Source organism: Canis lupus, chromosome 34, assembly GCF_011100685.1.
Source record: "Canis lupus familiaris isolate Mischka breed German Shepherd chromosome 34, alternate assembly UU_Cfam_GSD_1.0, whole genome shotgun sequence".
Taxonomy (NCBI): domain Eukaryota; kingdom Metazoa; phylum Chordata; class Mammalia; order Carnivora; family Canidae; genus Canis; species Canis lupus.
This window is the reverse complement of record NC_049255.1, coordinates 15,235,506-15,255,200: the sequence shown is the minus strand read 5'-3', so window position 1 is coordinate 15,255,200 and position 19,695 is coordinate 15,235,506. Positions and strand designations below refer to the sequence as shown.

Here is a 19,695-nt window from a genome sequence, read left to right as displayed (position 1 = left end):
GGCTTTCAGGAATAGGCATTTTGGGGCCCTCCTCATGGACCCTTTGGCACAGATCCACATATGCCACAACTAGTTAATTTGATTTTTAAAATATGTTGATTTGGGGCACCTGGATGGCTCAGTGGTTAAGCGTCTGCCTTTGGCTCAGGTCGTGATCCTGGGATCCTGGGATGGAGTCCCACATCAGCCTCCCAGAGGGGAGCCTGCTTCTCCCCCTGCCTATGTCTCTGCCTCTCTGTGTGTGTCTCTCATGAATAAATAAAATCTTAAAAAATAAAATATTTTGAAATGGCAGTCATACAGATAGAAGCAGGCAGAATGCCCACAATTTCAATGTCAGCTGTTTTTCCATTTCTTCCTTAATCATATTTTATTTCCATAGTCACACAGGAGCTAAAGAAACAACTAAATCCTGGATGGTTTTCCTTGATTTGTATTTCACATCCACTTGGTTTTACAACTCAGGAGAACCTGAAGTTTGTCTTGTTTCTGAGATTAACTAATTCTGTATCTTTCTCACACAGAAATAAATGTAATGAGGCCAGTGGTAATTAATTCCTAGAAAAAAAAAAGAATGTACCCACTGGAAAGCCAGAAGATAAGCCATCCATGACTTCTAGGGAAGAACCCTTTGGAAGGCAGGATTCAAATGATGCTCCCCATCCAAAGGTAAGTATTTCTGCTTAAAGTTTTTTTGTGTCCATATTTCCCTAGGGCAGGAGCCCTGCAAGCAAATATCTTTAACTGTGCCAGCTCCTTTTTTGTTTTCCACAATTAGCTTATCTCCAATCATATAAACATGAACACATTATGACAGTCTTTGGAGGTTATGGAGGTAAAACAGGAAAATAAAGGTTACTTTAACTTTGAGAGTTGTTTTGAGGACAAAGCCAGATTAAAGCTTACATAGATATACAAAATAATTGACGAATGCTATTGTCTGCTTTCCTTAAATGATTTTATTAGAAAGAACATATTAATTATGATGGAAGCAAACTTGGACTCTGTGGGTTTCTAAATAAAAAAAATTCCTTTGTAGCATCACGGCAGGATTTCCCACCATTTTTCTCTTTCTGATGAAATTAACTCCCCATGGTTGGTCAGCAGGATAATCTAATTTTAGCCAATCAGCTTGGGAGCTGCTGTTGACCTCACAAAGGGAGAAAAACGTATCTGCAGTCATAGCAACCACCCGCTCAGCTCTGATCATCTCTGGACCCTTCCGCCTAATGACAGACACCGGCTTGCTTCTTAGATGATTAATCTTTTCCCCTGTGAACCTCCTTGAATACATTAGCCAAACAAGTCTGATAAATTTGTTTATCCCAAGACAATCATTAGAAAATTACCTGCAAAAGTAATTCTCACTAGAGCAGTTTGTGAATGGAAAGCCATATGGCAGATGAGAACAGAAATAAGCAATAAAATCTCTTGCTGTATGTCGCAACAGGTCAGGAAAGTTTTTCCCCTTTAAACTTTATCATTTTACATTGAACCATAAAAGCACAGCAGCCTAGAGCCTATTTTACATGAGCAAAAGAGCCTTTTAGCCAGTCACTAGTTATTCTTCCAACACGGTACCTACTATGTTTTAGGTTCTGGAGAGGCTCCACTGAATATGAGCTATCTCTGTCTTCCTCAGTCCCACAGCACAGTGAGAGGAGACACATGTAAATAGATAATTACAGTACACCATAAGGGCTGTAACAGACAACACACAGAGCTCTGAGAGCATTGAAAAGGAGGGGATAACTGTCTATTTTTCCAGAGTCAACAAAGAGTGTCATGGCTATGACATTCAAATTAAGCAAAAAGAATGAGCAGGATTTTTCCAAAATGGAACAGTATTCTAGGCAAAGAGACGAGCATTGGAAAGACATGAACTTAATGGACCACTGTGATAAACTCCTGGGCAGCAGAATGTCTGGAGCAGCGGGATATTTGTCACATCTTCTTCCAGGAAGTGAGACTGGTAGTGTGAGTTGAGACAAGATTGACAGTACTTTGTAGAATAACATGAACACATTTTTAGGGCCTCAAGAAGGCAAGACAATGAGCTGGATGGGTAGTGCCAATCTGGAAACTCTTTCTGAGATTGAATCAAGAGAATGTAATTGTTAGTTGTATCCTTGGTGACGCTCCTCATTTGTGAAAAGAATGAGAAGAGAGTAAGCATTTGTTGCAGCCATACAGCTAATATGGGCTATTTCCATACGCAGTCACTGGATCCACTACTAAAGGGTCAGTTTGATGAGTGGGAGGGAGGGCAAGGTCTCCATTTGGTTGAGAGGTTTAAAATGAGGGCATGTATTTAAAGCAGCTGATGAGACAACAGTGTGGTCACAAATGTGGGCATAGCCTAACTGACCCTACCTTACAAACCAACATTCAACAAACCTCACCCAAATCACTGGTCAGGCAGCAGAGGGCTGGACAGCAGCCACGGCAGCCTGAGTTCAGATGTGGATGCAGGCCATGCCAGGACAACCAGGCCTGTGCCAGAGGTTCCCAGAGCCACTCTGGTTCCATTAAGACAGCTTCAGAAACACAGACTGGAATGAAAGATATCATGGAGCTGGACCCATCACTGACAACATTCTCCAAAACTATTCAGGAACCCCAGCAGAAAACGTGCTCTGAGCCCAGACCAAGACCCTGGACTAGAGGATTTCTGTCCACAGGTCTGGCTAAGGATTCTTGTTCTGGTCTCTGATTCTCTTGTGTCTACTAAGAGGAGTGTCGCTCACCAAACTCTCTCCACAAGAGCTTCAGAAAGACGTCAATCACTAAGCTAAGGAGTCGGTATTTTCTGTAGAATTTTCCAATAATCGGTGGTGAGCATGTCATTAAGTTTTTCAACATAAACTTTTTAAAAACAAAAATTACACATCAAGTGCCCTCAAATCCTACGTCTCTGTCATAGCAAATATGCAACAAGTTGGATATAAATCATTGTCCTGGGGCAAGTGCTGACTAAGCACTCACCCAGGATGAGGCGTGTGCCAAGCCGTCTATACACCGAGTCATTTACTCCTTACGCAGACCCCATACAATAGGAGTTCTGTGGGTGTCTCCTGGTTTTTATGTGGAAAAGGGGTTGGAAGTGTATATCTTAAGAAAAAAATATCTTATAAATGCAATTACAGTTTTAGATAGTCTCTTCTTATAAAAGGAATAAAAACGTTGTTGGTTCAAGATTTTAAAGAGGACATTGCCTTGTAGCTATTATTTAAAAATATACGTGTACTTATATGTAATTATATATATGGACTGAGCACCTGTATGCCAGGCTCTGGAATCCAGGGAGAAGCCAGTGATATGATGGGGGAGATGCAGACAACTAAGTATGCGATGGGGTGATACGTGCCTCAAGAGTGGGCTGTGCAGAGTGCACAGGAGGACAGAGGAGGGAGAAACCAGCCCCTGAGTGCCTTGTTTGAGCAAGAACTGCCTTTCACTGAGCGCCAGGCTCCACATCTGAGACTTGACAAACAGTACTTCATTTACACCACATGCCCACCTCGCGAGGCGCTGTTTTCCCCTGACATTTTGTAGCTGCGGAAGATGGACCTCGGAGGTTGGGGAGCTTATCCAAAGTCCCATGATCATTAGATTATAGCTTTAGAATTTGAGCCTTAGTCTGTATGATTCCAAGGTTTGTAAATCACAAAAATACACCATATGCCCATCTCACGAGCTCGAGTTCTTTACTCCTGGATGATCAGCTTGCATTCAGAAACAAGCTCCCACATTCACGTGGGAAGGGCTGTTCCCTAGATTTGCTTCACCTATTCCTCAGTTTCCTTGTCACCTTTATTCTCCCAGAAGCAGATCCAGAGACAGCATTTAACAGAGGGCCAAGGCACAGAATGCTGCTTCATGAAAGGATCTGTGTGCATCTCTTCAGACCCTGGAGATTTGCTGGAGACACTATTTTCATTCTCTCTCTCTCTCTCTCTCTCTCTCTCTCTCTCTCTCTTTCTCTAATGTCCATAGTCTACCTTCTTACAAAGGGGTTCTCAACAAATAATAATAGGTCCTCTGTTCCTTTTCCCCCTCTGAAACCCACATGATTAGAACTATTGGCCTTAACCCTAACTCTGTAAATGTAATGCAGTGTGTTTAAAACCCAAAGAGAGAAGACACCAGAAAGGCCCTACGTGAGGATAAAGGGCCTCATCATTTAACCCAGGATTGCTGCACACTCTGAGGAACGTAAGGCCAAAAATGCTGGACCTTTCATACAAACAGCTTCCATTTATTTTCTTGCTGTAGCCCAGAGGGAAATGACCTCTAGGACCAATCTATCTAGGCCGAAAGCCTGAGTGTCTCATGGCAGACATATATCCCCACCTTCTTGTTCATGCAAAAGTCTCTACGGGGACAATCACAAGGCATGGGACACCCTGTGGGAAGGCAGATGTTTCAGGGGAACAGAGCCAGCAGAATGAGGCTATTTTGGTCTTAAGGCAGAGTCCAACTGAATTAAACAAAGAGTCCTACCAGCGGTCGGGAGTACCTGGACAGAGTTCTGATCCCCTGGGGCAAGATGATTGGCTGAGTCTCTGGCCAGCATGCTGAGGTCCAGAAGGGGTGACTATTTCCAGCATAGTGAACTAGAGAAAAGCTGAGAAGCCAGAATAGAAACCCAGACAGATCACACACTGTAATTCTAGAACAATCTACAATCTGCTGTTTTCTTAGCTTCCAAGATTTCTTCTAAATCATGTTGTATACCAGTGACAGAAGAATTATTTCACACCCCTGCTCAAGAACCTACTATAGCTCCCTGTTGCCTCCTATTACTGTGGTGATTGTACATCCTCATTTGCTAGAGGGCCCTGGTTTACACTTGTTATCCTCGTGTAATTACTCATGGCATCTCCTACCCCCCTTAACAGTGTTCCAATTTGAATAATCAATTATGTAGTGTCTATCTTTTACCTGCTTCACACTCCTCTGCCCACTTTACCATCTCCCTTTATGCTTTGTTGCCTTCAAATCATTTTGTGTTGATACTGGCTCATTTAAGGGATTAGATTGGATCCACCATTATAACTTGCTTTCCCTTCAACACTGAGTAAACCTATTGACTGCCCTGACTGTGCTGAGCCATGGAAGTTACACATTCAGTAAGGCCCCCGTTCCAGCATGCACAAACCATTTTGTGTAGCTAACTCTAAAGTCAAACACAAGTGTGTTGGAATCCTGACTGTGCTGTGCGACTTACAAGCTGTGTGATCATGAGCAGATAATCTACTCTCTCTGGACCAGAATTCCCTCACCTATGAAGACAGGTATAATCACAGAGCCTAACTTAGAGGGTTAGTCATAAGCTTTAGGCGAGAAGATGCGGGTGAAGTGCTTAACATGTACCTGCTGGCCGATGGTGGAGGCGCTCACCAGGGCTCCGCCGCCCGCTCAGCATGCTGCCTGACAGCTCCTCCACATAGTGTCCGCACTTACAGCAGTGCTACACTGCTTGCATGGAACATAATTTTGAGGCATATCTGAACAGTTTTGTCTTAGGTCAGATTTGATTTATCCCGGGAGCACTGTCGGCAGGGACGGAGTAAAGGATGAAGGAGAGAGTATATGGAGAAGCAAACCAAGAATGCAAGCTCAGCTCCAGATGAACTTCATTCGGATCCCATGGAGAAGCTGTGGAGCACATAGCACATCACAGAGTAGGTTCCAGCTTGAGCAAGGGGGCTGGCCTTTTGTACCTCACGCATAATGGTCATTAGCCAAGGTCTGGAGGGGTGTATCCTCCCGGGGAATGAATGCAGCTGAGGGATGCAGCTGGCAAAGTGGATGCCACTGTGGGCACCAGCAGCATCCATGGATTTGTGATTCCCACGCCGACCCCTGTACGCCTCACTATGCCTAGACGACCTCAGGAAGACTTTGCAGGCTTGTGCATTTAATACGTGTGACTGCAGGCAAGTCACTTAATTTCTCTAAGACTCAGTTCCTTTATCTGCAAAATGAGGCTGGTAATACTTAATATTGGAGGTTATTCTCAGGATTTAGAAATAACACATTCCTAATCCTGACACTAAATGGGATGGAACTGCACATCTTTTTCTCACAGCCAGATTTTTCTTTGTTCATTATGCACAGAATCTAGGCTCTTCCACTTACGTGCCTTTGCTCATGCTCTCTCTCAACACTCCCCCCTCAAAGTAGCGCCTGATCACACACATACCACACACACACACATACACACACACACCCTTCTGCTCAAATAACACCCACCCAGAGTAACCTCCAATGTATCCTCTACTTTAAATTTCCATATCTAAATCCTTCCTTTTTCCTGAGCCCCATCCACTTCCTCAAATTTACACTGTCCTCACCCTTCTCTGAAATCTCTTTTCACTTAATTCCATATAACTTAACATTTCATTTATTTCTAATTGTTTAGTATTTGTTTAGTCTCTTCCAAACAGATTTTAAATATCTACTCCTCCATCCTCATGCCAGGAGTCAGGCATCCAGGGCTAGACATCTAGTGGGGAATCAGTATATCCTTTAGGTTCAATTAAGAATATTTCTTGGGGATCCCTGGGTGGCTCAACGGTTTAGCGCCTGCCTTCGGCCCAGGGCATGATCCTGGGGTCCCGGGATCGAGTTCTGCTTCTCCCTCTGCCTGTGTCTCTGTCTCTCTCTCTCTCTCTGTCTCTCACTCTCTCTGTCTCTCTCTCGAATAAATAAATAAAACATTTTTTTTAAAAAAAGAATATTTCTTGATCAGAAGAACAACGAAATACCTCAGTTGACCATTTCCATTCTCAGGATTATCAAAGCTAGCAAAATTCTTCCCTCTGATCCGGAGGTGCTTGTCTGACAACCCAGAACAATAGTGCATGTAAAATGCATGATAATGGCTTCCCCTGTAATTTAGCTTACAGATGAATCTTAGGTGAGATTTTTCTATTGGGTTCTAACAGTCTTTGAAAATTGGTGCCCTAGGAGGTGCAAAGTGGAATGCCCAACACAGCTCTGATTATCAACTGCAGCCTATGCATGCATTACCATAAGGGCAGGCCTAAGCTGCTCTCAGCATCCTGAAATCTTTGATTAAATCAAACCTTAAGTATTTAACAAGTGCGGGTGTGTCCTAATTTATGCAATAGGTATGTCTCTAAAGAGATGATTTATGCAAATTGACTTTTTTGGGGGAGAGGGGATCAAATTATAATTGAAATTCCCTTGGAGCACTCTTTGATTGGTAGCATAATGCTACTGGGAATTTTTCTTGTAAATAATTACCATTCAAATATTTAGTTAGTTTTAACATATCATTTTTGGTCTCATCATGTCAGGATATGTGTATATTTTCTCTCTCAGGCTTTTAGAGAAATCAAATTTAAAAGCCACCACAATCCAAATCTATTTTTTTTGGGCATCTTTTCCCCCAATATGAAATAGGTTATTTTACTTGTTTATTTCAAAATGCCACCTAAGGGGCTCTGGATGGCTCCATGGGTTAAGTGTCCAGCTCTCGTTTTCAGCTCAGGTCACACACAATTTCAGGGTTGTAGAATGAAGCCCCACATCAGGCTCCAAACTCAGCACAGAATTTGCTTGGGATTCTCTCCCTCTCCCTCTCCCTCTACCTCTCCCTTCTGCACTCACACTATCTCTCTCTCTCTTTCTCTCTTTTTCAATAAGTAAATCTTCAAAAACATAAAGTAAAATACCACCAATTTTTATGTCAAAATCTCCACTTTAAAAGTCAGGAAATAAAAACTCAGATTAAATATCCAGGGTTACACAGTATATCAGTTTACTAGGGCTGCCATCACCAAGTCCTATAGGCTGGGTGGCTTAAACTACAGAAATTTATTTTTTCACAGTTCTGGAGTCTAGAATTCTGAGATCAAGTTGTTCTCAGGCTTGGTCTCTTCTGAGGCCTCTCTCTGTCTTCTAGATGGCATCCCCCACCCCCACCCCCGTGTCTTCATAGGGTCTTCCCTCTGTACCTAGAGGTACACTAATCTCTTCTTCTAGAGAATCAGTCATATTGGATTAAGGTCCATTCCTAATTACCTAATTTAACCTTAAATACCTCTTTAAAGGCTCAATCTCCAAATTCAGTCACACCTTGAGGGTACTGGGGATTAGTACTACAATTTTAGAATATATAGTTCAGCCCATGCCTCACAGCTAATGAGTGAAGTGCTCAGTCAGATTGGAACCCAGCAACTCAAAGCTCTAAACCAAGGCTCTCTCACACTGTACTTTATGTGTTTATTCCTTGCTATGTGTTGTTTGTGGAATTATTTTAAGAGTAAGGTATCAAGTAAATATGAGGTTTCATTTACATTCCTGTGTTCCATCTACCGCATTTCTGCTCAGCTACAATACCTGAAAACAAAACAAAACCAAAAAACCTTGCCTTCTGCAAAATTGCACATGAAAAATAGCAGACTTTATGGGGAAAAATAAGGTTAGGCAGATCTCTCAGGAACTGTAGATCTTTGTAATAGAGCACTAATAAAAACATTAACTCCTTAAAAGAATCATGAGTAGTTAAATCTCTATTAGCATTAGCACCTCACCTCAAATCAGTCTCCAACATTTGCAGCCTTAAACCCCAGAGCTTGGATGTCCTCTTCCATTAAGATGTATGTATCAAATAATATTTGCTTCTAAAACAGGCCACTTTCATCAAAATTAAAAAATTTGATCCTGAGCATAGTCTTCATAAAGATGGTGCTCATCTTCTAAATATTGTCTAGAAGTACCCTATTCCTGGGCACCAGTGAGCCACAGAGGAATCCTAATCTCTGAACTCCACACATGCTTCTCTCTCCAAGAGCTGGTCTTACACACCTATAATCCTCGTGACAACTCTGCAAAGTAGGTATTTGTATCTTCACTTTTCAGCCAAGGAAACTGAGGCTATCAGAAGTTATGGGACCTCTCCAAAAACAGACACCCAACAGTGTAGAGAAGTATCAGAAGTTATGGGACCTCTCCAAAAACAGACACCCAACAGTGTAGAACAACATTACTTATTCAAAAGCCTTTACCTGTTCCACATTTCACAGGTAAGCTGACCTATTGGATGTAGGTCCAACCGTTCGACCAGCCACCAATTTTAGTTAACTGCAATAATCTTCACCATTCTCACTACTTTGCTCCAAAAAAGTGAACAGTCTCATCAAAATATGCTTTCTGACCATTGTGAAGTGGGATGACTTTACTTCTCAGGAGATAGGAAAACAGCAACTGAGATGGTCCATCAATCTTTCACACAAACTGTTACTGTGCCAGCCTCCCAAAGCCTCCTAGAGGCTTTGATTTTTTTTTAACCTAAATCCAGAACTTTATAGTAATCTCTGTTAATTTTCATCATGTTAGTTTAAACCCATTATTCCAGGAATTGGTTATCTTTTTACACTTGTCATTGTATGAACTTTCCCTCACAATCTGGACTTCTCTGCAAATGTGATGAATATTATATATGCCCTCATTTAAGTCATTAATAGACACTGAACAGAACAAGATCAAGGTTAAGACCCTTTCCTCTTCTAAAGAGTCTCTCTCCGTGGTCGCAGAGGCATGCTGTTAATCCAACCAAGTCTTCTGCCATCCAGATTTTTAATGAGAGACTGTATCATCTTGCTGAGAATAAGATAACAGCTTGTCAATGCATTTGGTTCTGACAATTAATAACTGCTTTTCTTTTAGGTACTTAGAAATCATTAGATTTATCATTTGTTTTCAATTATTGCCCAGGATCAGCATTATAATTTCGTAGTCCAACAGTTTCTCCTCTCGTTAACAGCAATAGAATGTGCTCATTTCCTGTCTCCTGGACCCACTCATGTTGTGGGCAACATCTCCTTAAGTTTTGTCAGCAGTGGGTTGGTGGTCACGTCTGTAGACTTAGTAAACATCCTGCATACGTTACTCAAAAATTGAGGCATGAATCTATTTAAAGACATGGACTTATTTAAATTTCTTGTTCTATCCTAGTCAAATGTGTCCTGTCTAGAGTACTTACCCTACATTTTAGCGTCTGGACATTATGTTCTTCAATAAAGAAATGCATTGATTTTGTCTGTCTCCTTTCCACCTTCTAGCAATATTACAGTTGAACTTCTAACAACCTAGGGGTTTTTAGGAGTGCCAACACTGCCCCCCAGCCCCACATAGTCAAAAGTCCACATGTAACATTTGATGTCCATAACTACTATTAGGCTACTGTTGACCAGAAGCCTTACCAGTAGCATAAAGAATCAATTAACAAATATTTTGTATCTTATATGTATTATATACTGTATTCTTACAATAATGTAAGCTAGAGAAAAAGTGTTATTAAGAATACTGTAAGGAAGATAAAATATTTTTACAGCACTGTACATTTAAAAATCTGTATAGAAGTGGACCTACACAGTTCAAATCCATGTTGTTCAAAGGTCAACCATATTCACCATTCCCAAGTTGCACATCTTTTTTTTCTTGCTCTGAATGTTCTGTTTGGGGTCTTGGGTATTTCATGAGGCTTAATACATTTTATATTTTTAATTTAATTTAATTTTATTTTATTTTATTTTATTTTATTTTTTAAGATTTTATTTATTTATTTGACGGAGAAAGAGCACAAACAGGGAGAGCAGGAGAGGGAGAAGCAGGCTCCCCATTAAGCAGGGCTTGATCCCAGGGCCCAGGATCATAACTTGAGCCAAAGGCAGATACTTCATCAACTAAACCACCCAGGTGCCCCTATTTTATTTAATTTTATTCTTAAAGAGAAAGAGAGAGTGTATGATTGGTTGGGGGGAGGCAGAGGAAGAGGGAGAGAGAGAATCCTTAACAGGCTCCATGCCCAGTGAAGAGCCCAATGCAGGGCTTGATCTCATGACTTTGAGAGTGTGACCTGAGCCAAAATCAAGACTCAGACACTTAACTGACTGAACCACCCAGGTATCTCAATGCATTTTAAAATTAACCCTTCTTATACCCTCCAAACAAGACTGTCCCTTTTCCACTAATCCTCATTAATGTGGCCATTCTTCCATAGCTCCTTACAATCTGAGCTCATTGAAGAACTCCTTGGGCAATCACATTTCTCTCTTTTGACATCTCTCCTAATATTTTGAGTGACTTCTTCAAGATTTTTGAACAAGATTTTTTGTGTTTTTGTCTCAAATCACTTTAAATATGAAAGATATATTTGCTTCACAGGTTTATGGATGTTTGGGAAATATTATAACATATATCTTGGAATTTGCATGTTTTCCTAATTTACATAACAGCTTAATATTTTGAAGAGCTTACAAGGCTTCAATAACTAAACTTGGATCTTAGTGTTATTGTTTTCATGTTGCTACCACATTGCTTTAATTATGAGACTCCTATAATCAATCTATGAAATATATAATTCTTTGTGGGGTTTTTTAAAAGAATTATTTATTTATTTAGAGACAGAGAGAGTGAGAGAGTGAACATGAGCAGAGAGGGGGTAGAGGGAAAAAGAGAGAATTCTCGAGTAGACTCCCTAAAGAGCATGAAACCCCATGTGGGGCTCCATCCCAGGACCCTGAGATTAAGACCTGAGCTGAACCCAACAGTTGGACACTAAACAAACTGAGCCACCCAGGCAGCCCATCATTATTTTTAAATTAGTAAACTAAGACACTAACTTGATCATATTTACATAAAGGTAGAGTAATCAATTCAATTAAAAATTTTATAGTATTTTAATGGACACTATACTGGTTAAATATTAAATTAGTAGTTTCAGTCTCATTTTCAGTTCAACAAAATGTTTAAAACTCCTTAAAAAATCTGGGAACTTGGCAAAAGCCAAAACATATTTTGTCAATATATCTATCTTAATTTTTAAACCCATGTGAACCCTAGAATAACTTCATTCATCTGCTTTTTATTAATTTATCCCGAACTCATCAAAATATAACATTGAAAGAACTACTTGATGTCTCCAGAATTTAAATTTTTAAGTAGTCTTCTTGGAATTATAGTAAGTAGGAATCAACCCCCAAACATCCAAAATTTATTTCAAAATGTATAATTTTATAGATGAAAACTTAATTAAACTTACTTAGAGACACTTGAGGAGGTTGTAAGAGCTTATGGATAAACAATGGGTTCTGCAGCTCTTTACTCTGGAAGGCTAAAGCATTATTTGCTAAGAGAAGTGCATGTATGGGGCACCTGGATGGCTCAGTCAGTTAAGTGTCTGCCTTTGGCTCAGGTTATGATCCTAGGGTCTTGGGATGGAGCCCCACATTGGGTACCCTGCTCAGTAAGGGAGTCTGCTTATCCCTCTCTCTCTACCCCTGTTTGGGCTCTGTCACTCACTCACTCACTCACTCACTCTCTCTCTCAAATAAATAAAATGAAAAAATGAAAAAAAAAAAGTGCATGCCAGTAAACAAAAGCAATCAACCCATGCCGTGCCTCTGTCCACATCTTCTCCCCATCTAGTTGACATGGATGTCATAATGCAGAAATTTTAAGCTGAGGCACAGTGACCTACAAGAATACAGCCCAACTAATGATAATGCCAAGTGGTAGGAAGAAGATACACCGGGGATTAAAACTGACTTTGGCATGAGAGATGTTCTGTTCTTGGCCATCTGTGTGTTTTCCCTCCCCAACATACTGCGTGGCCCATAATAGGCCTTCAAAAATATTCATTAAATAAATGTACTAACAGATTAAAGAATGAGTGACTCTGTGGCCCACTACTTAGTAGACTTGAGACTGCCAACAGACTTCATGCTAAAGTCAAGAATGTGTCTGGACCTCAACAAGACTAAGCTTACAGACGGGTATCATAGATGCTGGCAAGAGGTAACAAGTGTCTACTAGAAAGAAGCTAACTAGTGGTGTGTTAGTGAAAGTTTAAGAACTAACTTGCCAGGGGAAAAAAAATCCCTGATTTACAGCATTACTCAATTTTCAGAGTGTAAATATTCCCAGTGACCAAAGAGACATCACTGAGTGAAGAGTTGGGAAGAGATGCACACAGTCCATAATCCCTGATACAGTGTGAGTGGCTTCAGTGCACTAGTAAGCTACTCAGGACATCAGCAGTATCCAGTACTTACATGTACATTATGACCCCTTTTTCTTGCATGTGTGTATATATGATTTTATTCAAATAAAAAATGAGATGAAATACCTTAATCTCTGACTATACAGAAATGCAAAAATTTAAATTGACAAAGTAGTTGAATATTTATGGGCATGGGAAGATATTCTGTATCGATATTTATTGATGGGGGGGAAATGTCAAAACAGCTAATATAGCATAGCACTCTAGTAAAAATATAAATGCATAATCAGTTTGACACCCAGAACAGTTCAGAGTGAAACTGTAGGGTATCAAAGAAAGAGTTCAAGTATCAAAAATAATCAGGGAAAATAGAGATCTTAGTTACGAAGGACTATATGGACTTCTCATCGGTAGCAAAAGAGACCAGAAAATCATTGAATAGTGCCTTCAAAGTGTTGGAAAAAAATACTGCTAACCTAGAATCCTATAACCAACTAAACTGTCATTGAGAAATGAAGGACAAGTAAGGATAAGAGAGATCATAATAGGCAGAAATCATCACTGGAAGAAATGCTAAAGGAATCCGACAGACCTGCTAAAATAAAAGACTAGATATAGAAAAAGTAGAATGCCAAAAGTGAATTAAAAGCATATAAATTGGTGCTAAAATTTTAAGAGTAACTACTAAAACTCTAAAAAGAGATTCTAAAACTTTTAACCCTTTAAGAATTTTTAAAATGTAATTGACCTAAAAGAAGCAAGAAAAAAGAAAATAGAAAAAAAGCATCCAAAGCATAGTAAATAGGATATACAAGTAATAAAAATAAATTTAAGTGTAATTAAATGTTATTAATGTAATTAAATAAATGTAATTAAATAAGTTATAAATGTAATTAAATGAAATTCATCAGTTAAAACACAGAGGTTGTTGAGTTGGGAAAAAAAATCCAGCTGTATACTACTTACAAGAGACACATCTAAAACAAACGGACCTCAAAAAAAAAAAAACTAGTAAATAAATAAAACAAATTGATATTGGGAAGGATTTTTAAATACATCCTCACTTAATATTGAGGTTGAAGTTGCTAAAGTCTTGCCATGTCAGATACTGACATTCTAAGTAACCACTGTTAAAAACTTGATCAGAGAGATGCCTGGGTAGCTCAGCGGTTGAGCGTCTGCCTCTCACTCAGGGCATGATCCCGGGTACGGAATTGAGTCCCGCATAGAGCTCCCTGCAAGGAGCCTGCTTCTCCCTCTGTCTATGTCTCTGTCTCTCTCTGTGTGTGTTTCTCATGAATAGATAAATAAGTCTTTAAAAAGAAAAAAACTTGATCAAGGCTGCCTTTAATGCAATATATGTGGTACTTTTACATACTTGTGCATATACATGTGCACATATATATGTGTATGTATGTACGTATATATATACCTATATACACTGTGTATAAGTGTGATTTCCAAGTCTCCTTGGCATTAGAGCTTTTTGCCTTCTAAAAGGACTTTTTCTTTTTTAATTTATTTATTCATAAGAGACACACACACACAGAGGCAGAGACATAGACAGAGGGAGAAGGAGAAGCAGGCTCCTCACAAGGAGCCTGATGCGGGACTCGATCCGGGATCCCGGGATCACAACCTGAGCCGAAGGCAGATGCCCAACTGCTGAGCCACCCAGGTGTCCCTCTAAAAGGATATCTAGGCCATGTTCTAAATATCCTGATCAGAATCTTTCCATCAAATAAGCTAAGTACAGTTTTATGATCCAGAAGAAAGTGTGCACACACATAAAGACAGCCAGCCAACAGCCATAGAATGTTCCCACTGTAAAGACTTGAATGATCCCCTAGAAGACGTTCTTTGAAGGTCTCAGACCCTTTGGAGACTGAATAGTTATGAACCCAGGAAAAAAAAATAATGTCCTAAACAAAATTATGCATGCTATTTGTGGGAATTATGGGGGATTTGGGCATCCCCCAAAAGTGAATCCTGGAAACATGCTAAAAGCCATAAATGGACCCCAGTTCACGAACGTACATTGACAAGATAAACAAAAAGAGTTACTAGGAAAAAAAGGCATTAAGGATGCCCAAGGCTGCCTGCCCAGGTTTTGGCAGAAGCAGAACAGAGTCAGGGCCCGGGTCCCTCAACCCCCCATGCAATGTTCCATCCACCAATGCTCAATTTATATTTCCCTACACTCCTGGTGCCATTCCTTGAAAGAACATTTCTAACATAAATGGAGGAAATCTGACAAAAATGTCAGGTAACATCTCCTTCTATTCCTTCTATCTTCAGAGCTATTTTAAATGAAATTCTTAAGCCAAATGATTAGTTAACTATTTGTTCAATGAATACAGAAGGGCCATGTGGCCCAAATTATGACGACAGAATCATCGTAATGTAAGCTATGTTTAGCGAGGCCTTCTTGAAGATACATCATGCTTTAAAAATCAGGCATGCACATAAAGAGAAAACATGGAACAACCAGGGTTAAGGCAGGTTAGTCTCTTAAAAATGTATCCTTTCTAATAAGGGGCTCCCCAGGTTTTAGAATGTTACTTGTCTCTTGAAAGCACCTTGGGTAATAACAGAAAAATCTACTTTAGAATTATAAATCATTATTAATAATTACATATATATTTTTAACTGAGTGGAGATGGAAATGGTCTTTTACTAATTCCACAAAACTAGTCATGTCTTTTAAAAGACATGTTTTAATAACTAGTCAAGAGTTTTTAAAATAAGGACTAGGATTGAGCACCATGGTCAGGAGACAGAAACAAGAAAATCTTTGACTTCAAAAACTGCATTCAATTTCTTTCTTACCCTGCCTCAAAGCTAAGTTTTCTATACTTCACTTTCATTTTTGAGAAACGTAGTTGTTTGAGGGGCACCTGGGTGCCTCCGTCAGTTAAGCATCCAACTATTGATTTTGGCTCAGGTCGTGATCTCAGGGTCCTGGGATCAAGCCCCACATCAGTCTCCAGGCTCACCAGGGAATCTGTTTAAGGATTCTCTCTCCCTTACCTCTGCCCCTATCCCTTCTTGCACCCTCTCTCTTCTTCTTTCTCTCTCTCAAATAAATAATAAATCATAAAAAAAAGAAATGCAACCCAAACTTTTTATAAGTGAGGTTAAGTATGGTTAAACAGGTTAAACAGGTGAGGTTAAGTAAGGTTAAAACATAATAATTTTATGTTTTAGCTATTAAAGTATCCTCTCATTCAGTGGAATGTGTTAAAGATGGAGGAATAAAATAAAATTTATGTTCCCCCATAAATATGAAGGACACTGTCTTGAGTCACTGCCTATGGGTTTTATTAACACTGACATCTGGTACTGAAAGTCTATCCCATTGTCAAAAAAGAGACAATACATTTGGGAATTTTATGATTGACTGGATCCAGAAACAAATTCAAATTTTAATATTGTTACTCCCAAATGAATTTCTGAACTTTCCATACTGGATGAGTGATTCAGAGACATGCAAGGTTGATTTAAATAGTGTGCATGGTAGGACCTGTGAAAGAAGAGGAATAGAAAGTTAACCCTCCCCCACCAAATTGTAAACTCTAGGAGGACAGGCTCCTTTAACTTCTTCATAGCCATGTCCCTTGTGCTTAGCACGAAGTCTAAGAACATATTTACTGAACCAATGAACTAATGTATAAATTTTCCTGTATACTTATATTTTTTATTTGAAACATCTAGACTTTAGCATCTGGAAGAATTTATTTAAAGCTCTTGAAAAAAAAAAAAAGCAGTCCCTAACCCTGTAATTTTGTGTAAGCACAGAGAGGAAAAGAGGGAAAAGGGGACTACACATCAAAATATGGTCCAAAGATCCAATTCAATGGGTAGTGAATATCTACTTATAAAATTATCTGCCTCATAATGTTTGGTTTCAAAATATGCAAGTGAGAGTTCTCAGGATCACCTGGGCAGTATCTACTAGTCAAGTCCTGACAGGACCAAGAATAGTATGACAGAGTCATGAACACAAAGCGAATCTGATACATTGGAAGGTCATGCCAGTCAATCGCTTCTATTTCTGTCTTTGTCCACCTTTCAAACCTTTTGCCAACCCCTGCTACTCACCCCGTCATTCATTATTACACCTAAAATGTCACACCTTGCTTGGCTTTTGGTCTCTACATTTCTCCTTCCACCCCACCTAGAACCTTTTGATCCCCACATGTAGGCTTGCCTTCCTCTTCCTATTTTCAGTACCTTAGCCGTGAGACATTCCAGCTTTCTTGTCAGTGCTCTGTCTACAAGCCAAGAGCAAATTTGGATTGAATTTTAAGACCATACAGCAGTTTGCTCATCTCTATCTCTTGGGCAAAGTCATGAATGACATGTAAACATGTACACATAGGCATACGCATGAGCATACATGTTAACACATACACATACATACACAGAGACATACACATACATCTTGTATAACCAATAATGGAAGCATTTCCCTAGTAGCTAATATCTAAAAAACTTATAGGACTGTCTTTTATAGTACAGCACTGTGATGAATATTACGCATATTGGCAAACCCTCTACATTGCATGACAATGTGTTTTGTGGTATAGCAAAGATTAATCATTTCTGAACAGTTTTAATGGCCAATGGATTTGAACCAAGTGGAATTTGTTGGAGCTCCTGCCTAAAGGATGCTTACTGGCTAACTCCATCTAAACACTGGCTTGGTGACCAAATGTCCATTGGTTCCTGAGAACTGAGGTTTCTCTTCTCAATGACACCTGAATGGGGTCTTTAACTGATGCTAATAAAATGGTCATCATTGGAAAAAATGGGGGGAAAAAACCTTGTAGAATCAACTTAAATTATCTTGTTTATCTGTGTATCTATTTTTTATGCACTCATCCATGATATATACATAAAGTTTTAGAGCTGCCTGGCACCTACTAAGCATCATACAAGAATTCACTATTATAAGTAGCATGGGCAAGACTTACCATTGGGTAATGTGGCTTTGCCAAAGTCTGAGTTTTCTCCTCCTGTTGTCTGTTCTGTATCTAGTACTGTCTCTTCTTCTCTTTCCATGTTACTTGTTCTATACTGGTTTTGTCTTCTGTATTCACCACTGAAATGCTAACTGGAAAATCAAAAAGCACATAACACTCCAGGCAAATACTCGAAATTCAATCAACCAAATAAATAAATAAATAAATAAATAAATAAATAAATAAATTCAATCAACAGAACATTTTGATTTTTTAACCTTACTTATAAGAATTCGTTCACTCATTTTCTTTTCACTGCTATTAATGTTATGTACATCTCTGCATCCAGATTGAACTTATTTGACACCTTGTAGTAACACTTCACTTTTCATGAAGACTTCTCAGGACACCTTTGCAGGCTTATAAATGAGTCTCCAACTAACAGTGGGAAACTATTTACAGACTTAAGCAGGCTTAGAAAGGAAAGAAGAGATTCCCACAAAGTGATTTTCCTATCTTTCTTACTCCCAGATAATGCAACTAAAATATATAGTTTGCAATCAGCAAGAGAGAAGAGAAGAGAAAATACAGTTTTAATCATCACATATGTGCTATAAGTTGCACAACTATAAGCTATTTTGTTGATTTATCTTTTCATTTCAATATAATAGGTTTTTAATCAATGCTTATTTTATAAATAAGTCAGTCAGTAAAGCATATTTCATTCACCAGCACATCTAATCTTATATCATCCTAATATAAATGGGGGTTTATTACCTACACCACAATTGTTTTATACTACTTCACAAATATGAAGAGAAAAACAAACATTCTAAGGTATTTACCACCTGAAACAAATACAAATCTTGCTATGTCCTTGACAGGATCGGTTAGGGATCTGAATTGGTTCAGGAGGATCACATTGGAGTCTATTCCAGTATGATTTGCTCCTACTATTAAAATCATTTTACTGAAAAAAAAAATCATTTTACTGAATGCCTAAGTCAAAGAGCCTTTTCCTCCTATAGCAAGTATTATACCCAGGAAAAAATGAAGACCCCACTTTGTAAAATTTCACCATTATTTAGTTAACTACGCCTTAGATAGATACTACCCAAAGTAAATTTTATACTTTTTTTTAAGATTTTATTTATTTATTCATGAGAGACACAGAGAGAGAGAGAGAGAGGCAGAGACACAGGCAGAGAGAGAAGCAGGCTCCACGCAGAGAGCCGGATGTGGGACTCGATCCCGGCTCTCCAGGATCACGCCCTGGGCCAAAGGCGGCACTAAACTGCTGAGCCACCCCGGCTGCCCCCCAAAGTAAGTTTTATTTCCTTTCTTTTTAACTAAAAAAATAGGCAAATTAGCAAGTTAAAAAAATCACAATAAGTGTTCTTTGAAAAAAAAAAATGCCATAGACTATGTAGTTAATGCTTTCTGACAGCATAATCTAACCTGAAAAAAATGGAAATAAAACAGTGTAGTTTATTCAATTTTAGTCATTCATTCCTTTTTTTTACACAAGTCTGTTCTTATTTCTTCAAAACTTAAAAAGAAGGCTGAGCAGATTAAGTAACAAAACGGAGCATGTTCTACCTCATATGATATAAGGACTAAACTCTCAGGAGAGTGATAAAAGTCTGGCTTTTTACCTAGAAAATTAGAGCTTGGAAACCATTTGGTCAGAGG

At 39.1% G+C, this 19,695-nt stretch overlaps 1 long non-coding RNA gene across 10 annotated transcripts in view; it reads right to left on the bottom strand.

Annotated features, from left to right (window-relative positions):
- Positions 1–19,695, bottom strand: part of LOC106558228 — a 106,183-nt gene that overhangs the window by 66,574 nt on the left and 19,914 nt on the right. For all 10 annotated transcript variants that reach the window (XR_005383774.1, XR_005383775.1, XR_005383772.1 and 7 more), the window contains exon 4: positions 18,016–18,155. This is a non-coding gene — a long non-coding RNA (uncharacterized LOC106558228). The remainder of the gene's footprint in view (positions 1–18,015; positions 18,156–19,695) is intronic.